The sequence below is a fragment of the Garra rufa genome, chromosome 4, assembly GCF_049309525.1.
Source record: "Garra rufa chromosome 4, GarRuf1.0, whole genome shotgun sequence".
Lineage (NCBI taxonomy): Eukaryota > Metazoa > Chordata > Actinopteri > Cypriniformes > Cyprinidae > Garra > Garra rufa.
This window is the reverse complement of record NC_133364.1, coordinates 19,138,611-19,147,921: the sequence shown is the minus strand read 5'-3', so window position 1 is coordinate 19,147,921 and position 9,311 is coordinate 19,138,611. Positions and strand designations below refer to the sequence as shown.

Here is a 9,311-nt window from a genome sequence, read left to right as displayed (position 1 = left end):
ATGATAATAGTGTGATCCTTAACCCTCTTTAAAAAAAAAAAAAAGGCATGTCTAGTATTTTGATTTCAGACATGGGCACATTTCACATGTTTGAAATTTATATGGAAGACATTTTTTGTTGACTCTTGAAGCCTTGAATATTACATTATATTATATTATGTATATTTTATTACAGTTATTGGTACTACACACATTTTGTTTTAAACAATAAAAAATAAACACCTTGGTATTAGCAAATAGTTTAAGTCAAAAGTTTACACACACCATGCGGAATCTGCAAAATGTTAATTATTTTATTAAAATAACAGGGATCATATAAAATGTGTGTTATTTTTTATTTAGTACTGACTTTTTCCACATAAAAGGCGTTTACATATAGTCCACAAGAGAAAATTATGTGTGAATTATAAATATGACACTGTTCAAAAGTTTACATACACTTAATTCTTAATACTGTGTTGTTACCTTGTTTGTCCTAAACAGTCAAACTGCCTGCTGTTCTTCAGAAAACTCCTTCAGGTCCCACAGATTCTTTGGTTTTTCAGCATTTTAGTGTATTTGAGCCCTTTTCAACAATGACTATATGATTTTGAGATCCATCTTTTCACACTGAGGACAACTGAGGGACTCATATGCAACTATCACAGAAGGTTAAAACTTACTGAAGGCAAAATGCATTAAGAGCCGGGGGTGGGGGTTTGTGAAAGCTTTTTGAATTTGAAGATCAGTGTCAATTAAACTTATTTTGTCTTCAGGGAAACATGTAAGTATCTTCTGTAGCTTCTGAAGGGCAGTACTAAATGAAAAAAAAAAAGATATTTAGGCAAAATAAGAAAAATGTGCACATCCTCATTAAATTCAAATTTCTTAATGCATCATTTTCCCTTCTGGAGTATCAGTGAGCATTTCAAAAGTTTTCACCCCCGGCTCTTAATGTATTGTTTTTCTTTCTGGAGCATCAGTGACCGTTTGAACCGTTGCATATGAGTCCCTCAGTTGTCCTCAGTGTGAAAAGATGGATCTCAAAATCATACAGTCATTGTTGGAATGGGGTTTGAATACAAAAAAATGCTGAAAAACCAAAGAATCTGTGGGACCTCAAGGACTTTTCTGAAGGAAAAAAAGCAGGCAGTTTAACTGTTCAGGACAAACAAGGGGGTCATGAACAACTATCACTAAACAAAAAAAAAGCAGCCGTTGATCATTCAGGTAACAACACAGTATTAAGTATAAACTTTTGAACAGAATCATTTTTATAAATTCAACTATTTTCTCCTGTGGACTATATGTAAACGTCCACATTTATCGCAGATTTTAAAACTGTCTTTTTCTTTGATTTATCTTTTATTAATTCCACCCACACAATAAAAAAGTGTTTTGTTTTTTTTACATCCACAAATCCATCAAATTAGCTCTGACTGTTGTGCATGTTTCTTCCTATTTTCCCACAGATCTGAGTCCTGGACTTGCAGCACTAACAGTGGGATGTGATTCTGGTGATCTGGGATCTTTGTCCCGTGTGCAGCTCCTGCTATTAGAGCAAAGAGGATCCGAAAGTCCAGGTTCTATCCCAAGCCCCGAATGGTGTCATACTCCAGACGGGGATGAGTATGAACCTGACCTTCGAGTCTGGAGCTCGGGCATTCCCCAATATTATCAGTCCACAGGTACATTACATATCATATAGCAAGCTGCCAAGCACCTGTCCAGCGCAGCGGTGAATGTGTGTGTCCGTTTGTGTGTGGGTGTGTGCACGTATAAGCTTGCCTTTCTGTGTGCGTATTTGCGCGTAAAAAGACCGTAGCAGACGCATTGGGCCCTGCTATCTCTCCCCGTCACTTGACATCAGATTGCAATGTTTACATTCACGAGCAACAGCACCTTGATTGCCTTTAAATAACTCTGAAAAATAACAGTTAGGAGGGGGGCGAAAAATCCCAAGAGGAACGGTTGATTTGAGTTGGGGAAATTTGGCAATTGTGAGAGGGCGTCGGGGAATAACGTTACGGGTGTGCCGATTGTTGGCCGTCCTTGAGAGTAATGTTTTTAGTATTTGTGTATGTGCATGTGTGTGTGACCCCGTTGCCGTTACCTTTGAACCAAAGCCGGCATGCCTCTCATCTGTTCCAGGGCGCGCGCCTACAAGTCCTTAACTGAAGCCATAAAGATGTAGCGGTTTGTTGCTTCTCCAAAAAAAAAAGCGCTTTATGGAGTTATGAAAAAGTCATATTAATCAAGATAAAAAACGGGTCAAGTTTATCATTAACCCAAAACCTCAGTTCATCCACACGCCTGGTCGCAATGGCCCCCTATCAGAATGTAATCCTGCGATGCGGCTATTGTGCATTGTTCAGGCTCAAACCACAGATAAAGACACTACAAAGGAAAGCCACGTGCGCCGGATCAGATCTGGGTGCAATCTTGATCGGATGTGTTTTGAAATAGTGTTAATGTGTTTCTAAAGTCTGGCACAAACACGCACGGCAGCGCGTGGAGGCCGGGCTCCTCGCTAGGTGTGTCTGCACCTGGCATGCTGCGAGTAGACAGGTGCTGTTGCGCGTTTGTGAGGCCCCATTTCTATCAGTATTTGCAGAGGGATTATGGACCTTCAGTCATGTCAAATACAAAACATTAATCAGTCACTTTCGTCCCTCTTCTTGCGTTTCTTTTGCACTTGCATGTTTGGTCTGCCCTTCTTTTCAAGCCATGTGTGTCTGTTTGCAGTCCTGGACAACCGCAAACCATTAAGTGGCAGAAACAGTGGCCAAGATTCTTTGGCAACTTTCAAGGGACGCAGAAAGCGCCCCGGGGTGAGTATGTCGCTCGTAAAACCATTTCAACACACACAGAGAAATCTACGAGTGACTTTATGGCTGTATGGAGGTGACTGGGGGATTTCTGCTTGCTGCTGGGCAGCAGGTGTGGGGCTAATCAGTCACTACAGATGAGAGAAAGGTTATAGAAAGGGAAGTTAGGCTTGTCTGGCCGATAAGGGGGCTGAATTTTAGGGCATGGATGTGCCACAGTGGGGCCAGAGGGCAAGGTTTAGGGGGTAAACAGTGTCAGCGAGGGGTACGAGGACTCAAAGCACTAGATGCAGGTGCAAAGGGATGGAGGCATTAATCTTTCTTTTATGAAGGAGGGAGGAAAGCGAGGGGAGGGGTTTGGTGGCCTAAACATGAATGTGTTGTAAGCTGCGGTCAATTAAGTTTCAGTACAATAGATTTTCCCCGGGACAGATTACTATCGACACTAGGGAGGCTGTTGCTTCTTTGCAGTGCAGCAGGGCCCACACTTGGCTGTAAACACACACGTTTATATTTGGTGGTTATGCACTGACCTGTTTGTGTGTTAATTGTTGTGCTTTTAGCTCATCAGTGTGGAAAGTGGATTAAGGACATCATCTTCTTGTTCTCTCAGCTCGAGGGTATCTGAGAGCAGCTCCAAGAACCGAGAGACCTGTGAGGACCAAGGTGTGCCACCACTTACACCACCGAACATCCCTGTTGAAAACAAACAAACAAAAAAACAAAAACAGAATATGCTGGTTAGGTATGTTTTGAAGCATCCTTATGGTTATAAGCTGGTCCTTAGCTTAAACCAGCTCAAACCAGCAGTCATGCTTTAAAACAGGGGTCCCCAAACTAAGGCCCGGGGGCCGAATGCGATCGCGATCGAACAGGTGATGCGCGAGCCAGCTAGAAAAGAGCGAATGACAAAATGACTCAATAGCATTTGAGGTGAAACTAGCACTGCTTGTGGGACAAGTGCAAAAGCAAAACTTCACTCATCTCCCAGTTACCCAAAGTTTTTCTCGGGTGGTTGTGCATCTTTTTCTTCCACACTTTATTTTCTTCAACTCAACTTACTGTTAACATGCTTGGATGCAGCACTCTGTGAACAGCCAGCTTCTTTGGCAATCAATGTTTGTGCTTACCCTCCTTGTGAAGGGTGTCAATGATTGTCTTCTGGACAACTGTCAGATCAGCAGTCTTCCCCATAATTGTGTAGCCTAGTGAACCAAACTGAGAGACCATTTTGACAGCTCAATAAACATTTGCAGTTGTTTTGAGTTGATTAGCTGATTGGCATGTCATTATATTCTAATTTGTTGAGATAGTGAATTGGTGGGTTTTTGTAAAATGTGAGTCAAATCATCACAATTAAAAGAACCAAAGACTTAAACTACTTCACTCTGTGTGCATTGAATTTATTTAATACACAAGTTTCACAATTTGAGTTTAATTACTGAAATAAATGAACTTTTCCATGACATTCTAATTTACTGAGAAGCACCTGTATATCTTTTGAAAAGAAATGATCAATTGTCTGTCTGGTGCATAAAAAATAATAAACTATTCTAGCATTAAAAGGTATAATAAATACAGGTAAAATCATAATAAAATAATAATAATAATAGTAGTCAGTCCGGCCCATGGAATTTTATTTTATAAACCGACCGGCCCTCCATTAAAGAAAAGAAAATGATGTGGCCCGCTCAGAAAAAAGGTTTGGAGACCCCTGCTTTAAAACATACCTAACCAGCATATACTGTTTTTTACAGTTGAGAAATTACACCTGACAGGTGGAAATCATAACAATGTGCACATTGTGTCCTAACCCTCTCACTGTTGAAATCAAGATTTTGTTTTCATACGAAAAAATGATTTGGACTCGTCCCTCCTTCTCTTTGAGGCACTTACAATGAAAGTGAATGGGGCCAATCTAGAAACACTAAAATACTCACTGTTTCAAATGTATGGCCACAAGGAATGAACAATATGTGTTCTTACATGATTTCCATGTGGAAAAAATAATAATTTACTACTCTTTCTGTGTAAATTGTCCAATTTTATAACTTTACAACATAACATCATAAACTTTATAAGACTATAAAAAAGATTCAAACAGCTTTACAGATCAAATAAAACATCTTTTAGCAGAATTAATGTACCTAAAAGTATCTAAAAGTTTGGGATCCGTAAGATTTTTTTTTTTGCGTGTGTAAGGCTGCAATTTAGGGCTGCATGATTATGGCAAAAATCATAATCACGATTATTTTGGTCAATATTGTAAACACGGATATTTAACATGATTTTGACTGGGTCCAAAACTTTATATCAGTGATTAATTTAAAGATAGCAATACAACAGAAAAAAAAAAAAAAAAACGTTTAGAAGAGATTAAAAAAATGAATACTTGAATACTGACTACTTTTATGCAAGTCTAAAATAGTCTAACAGCCTACTACAGAAATTGATTGTAATTATTTGAATGTAAAATAAAACAGCGTCTTCACTGTAATAATTAAACATGCTTTGTTTCTTATTAAAACTACAAAAGTCCTTCATTCAAGAGCAGTGAGTGATTTTTCTCTTTGCAAAAATAAGCAAAATAATCTGCCAATGGGGTAAGAAAAATAATCTTGTTTTCTGAGCAAAATCTCACTTAATTTTGACTTGTTTTTTACTGAAGTAAGAAAATAATTTTTACTTGTGTAGAAAATCCTACTTGATTTAGGCATTTTTAGATATTTTGGCTGAAAACAAGACAAAAAATCTAAGCAAGAAAAGCATTTTTTGCAGTGTTAATACTGAGCACAGAGACAGCAGAAGGAATATTATTTGTTGCTGCTACAAGAGCCACATGGATGCAATATACTGTTACACATGTATTTTCATTCTCAACTGTTTATGATTATTAAAGACATAACTGACAAGGGTTTACATGGATAATCACCAAGCACCTTATTTTGAAATATTTGTGTGTGTATTTGACCGTTTAGGCGCGCACCTTGAACTAAAAAATAACTTTACATGTCCGTATATCTGCTCCATCTCGGAGCGCATACACAGAGCAGCGCAAGTTCTCCTTCTCGCTTTTAAAAACACAACATCAAAGAAACATTAATAAATTAAGCACGTCCTGTTTTATGAAAGTCACGTTAAATGATTTTGCTGATTTGCATATGAAATTAGGCTTTTATGGAGGAGCAAAAGTGCACCACTGAAAAGGGGGTGGAATTGGGACTCAATAATCGTTTTCATGACTGTTTGAAGCCGAAATCAAAACTGAATTTCAATTAATTGCATTAATTGCAATTATTTGCACAAAAAATACAGTAAAAACAGTAATACCGTCAAATGTTATTACAATTTAAATAACTGATTTGTATTTTAATGTAATTAAAATTAAAAAGCAGCCAATACTCTAGTCTTCATTGTCACATGATCGTAAAAATATCATGCTAATATGCTGATTTGGCAGTCAAAAAAATGTCCTGTTATTATCAGTGTTGAAAATAGCTGTGCTGCTTAACATTTTTGTGAAACTGATACATTTTTTTAGGACTGTTTGAAAAAAACAACAACGAAAGAGCAACATTTGAAATATATTTTATTTTCACTTTTGATCAATTTAATGAATCCTTGCTAAATAAAAGTATTAATTTATATTTAAAAAGTCTTGCTGACCTCAAGCTTTAAAGCAGTAAAGGGGTTATTTTAAAATTAAGCTTTGAAACTGCTTTTAAATCCTCCAAAACTGGCCCATGTACTTCTATTACAGGTGCAACCACATTTTTTTTTTTTTTTTTTTTTTTGTATTTTGGAAATCAAGGGGCATGTCATAATAATATTTTTTGTGGTATTCAATATTACGCCACAAATCCTTTAAACCTAAACCAAAAAAAGCAACTGCTTTGACCACAAATATGCATTTTGTGATGTGCATTTTGCATATTTGAACCTAAGAAATACAAAAAAAAAAAAAAATGTTTTGACTATAAATAAGCAAAGTACACATCCTTGATCCTTGATGTTTTGCATATTTAATCTTAATTTTTGCTTCTGCTTTTTTGGGCAAGTCGTAATAATATTTTTGTGGTATTTAATATTATGCCAAATACTGTTATTCAAGAATAAGAATATCCAAGAAATCCAAGAATATTCCTTTAAACTTAAAAAAAAGAGGATGTAAATGCAAAATACATACCCTTAATCTTTGATGTGTGTTTTGCATATTTAACCGATATTGTGGTGTTCAATATTATGCCACAAATACTATTACTGAGCTTAAACTTTAAACTACACTGACCCCGGAATATTCCTTTGAACCTAAACAACAAAAAAAAAGAAACAGTTTCAACCATAAATATGCAAAATACACACCTTTGATCCTTGATCCATGATGTGTATTTGCATATTTAACCTCAATGTTTGCCTCTTTAAAAAAAAAAAAGAGCAAGTCAAAATATTTTGTGGTATTCAATATTATGCCACAAATATTGTTACTGAGCTTAAACTGCACTGACCCAAGAATATTGCTTTAAACCTAAACCAAAAAAAGAAACCATTTTGACCATAAATATGCAGAATACAGTACATATCAACAAGGACACCTATGTCCCTTTTTACAAGATGCAATATACATCACAGGTGTCCCCAGAATGCATCTGTAACGTCTCAGCTCAAAATACCCAACAGATCATTTATTATATCATTTCGAAAATGCCTATTTTGAATGGAAGCAGAAACGCTATTTTCATGCATGGCTCTTTAAATGCAAATGAGCTGCTGCTCCCAGCCCCTTTTTCCGGAACAGGGCTGTGCCTTTATCTCGTACCTCAGATACTCTGCTAAAAAACACCTGTTTGGTTTTGATTGTCATGTTTTAAACCATTTCACGGTATGTAAATACGAAACAAAGTTCTCTTTCATGTCGTATTGCGCTTAAACTGTCAAATACACACAAGTTTATGTTAAAAACACACTTGAGTTACAAAAACGGTCGGTTTTGTTTTTGAAGGTAAACACCTGGTAAAGAAATCACATGTTTATATTAGATTTGTGTGACAGCAGCGTAATATACAGTAAATAAATCAACAAATCCACTGCTCTCTTGTCTCCTCTGAGGCTGGGACTCTAAACAGTGTTCTGTGCTCATCTGTGCAGCCAAATACAGAACAGTTTGCATGCTTTGTTCAAACATTTGCCATGGCGCTAGAACTGGTACACCATTGTCACTTGCAAAAACACAATGACGGCACCGTGGGTGAAAATGTGCAGATTAAGGGGCGATAATATTATAATAAGATCCCCTTTTTACGTCACAAGGGGAGCGAAATCTGAGCACCTTATTTTTTCAAAAGCTTGCATAGAAAGGCTTACCAAAGAAAATTACAGGGTTGTTCTTTTTCATGTTTTCTGGGTTGATAGAAGCACCAGGGACCTGATTAAAACACCTTTAAGAACTTTCAGCTAAAAACCCCTAAAGCACGTGAGCAGTATAACACATCTTTTTAGTGGCTAGCTGAAAGCTCTATCATAATGTCCACCTGTGGGATGAATACCTGCATGTTGCTAAGAGTGTACAGAGTTAAGGTGCCACTCCACTGCCAGGCCAGTGTTTGGTATCCTTGTGTCTCCGGTACAGTTAAGCCACATAATCCCTCTAAGAGGCAGCTGCCTGGTGCCAGGCTTGTCTTCCCTGTGTGGCCATCTTATGTACATAAATGAAATAAGGGCCCAGAAAGAAAATCAAGAGTCTGCTTCTTTAATGTACTCTCATCCAACCTCTCATGATGCAGCTACAACCAGACTGGACATATCCTACTCAAGCCTATTGTGCTATGACTGAGCTATATCGCATCTGTCATAGCTTTGAAGAATAACATTAAAGACCGGCATCAGTCATTGTGTTGAGGAAGTAATGTTCCATGCTACTCAATCAGTCGCCCACCTCCATTAGCAGCTCAGAGTGGCATATCTGCAGGGCACAAAGTTGCCCTCAAAACAACCCATGCAAAAGCCCAAGGACATTAATAAGAATTTCCTTAACCTTAAGGGTGCTCAAAGGGATAGTTTAGGCAAAAATGCTCTTTTCTATACAATAAAAGTGAATGGTGACCAGGCCTCAAGCACAAAATCTACCATTAAAGCATCTTAAGCATAGTCCACCTGATTCTCATTTTGTGTTTTGCAAATGAAAAACCATAAAAGATAACTAAATCATTTTTCGCCCCAAGGTTGTGAATACCCAGATGAGAATGTCCCACTCTATTTGTCGCCTCTCTCTCCCAGTGCTTTGCTGACAGGTGAGTGATTTTGTTCTGTTATTTCACTAAGAGGGGCAAATAAAAGTAATTCCCCTCAAAAGAGATGTTACTCGTGTAGCCTAGGAGACGGTGGGAGTGTATGAGTGGAACGACCCTCCTCAAAGTCCAAAGACATGGTCACTCCTGGGGAGAGGGTCAGTGTGGGGTCAGTGCAGGGTCATCCCAGGGCCAGTTAGGTATTGAAGAGGCCTCAATG

At 37.7% G+C, this 9,311-nt stretch overlaps 1 long non-coding RNA gene across 1 annotated transcript; it reads left to right on the top strand.

Annotated features, from left to right (window-relative positions):
- The first annotated feature begins 1,241 nt into the window (after window positions 1–1,241).
- On the top strand, window positions 1,242–9,094 carry LOC141333072 (uncharacterized). The gene is made up of 4 exons (XR_012355372.1): window positions 1,242–1,667; window positions 2,725–2,810; window positions 3,371–3,473; window positions 9,026–9,094. It is a non-coding gene; the product is annotated as an uncharacterized lncRNA (long non-coding RNA).
- Window positions 9,095–9,311: the final 217 nt, after the last annotated feature.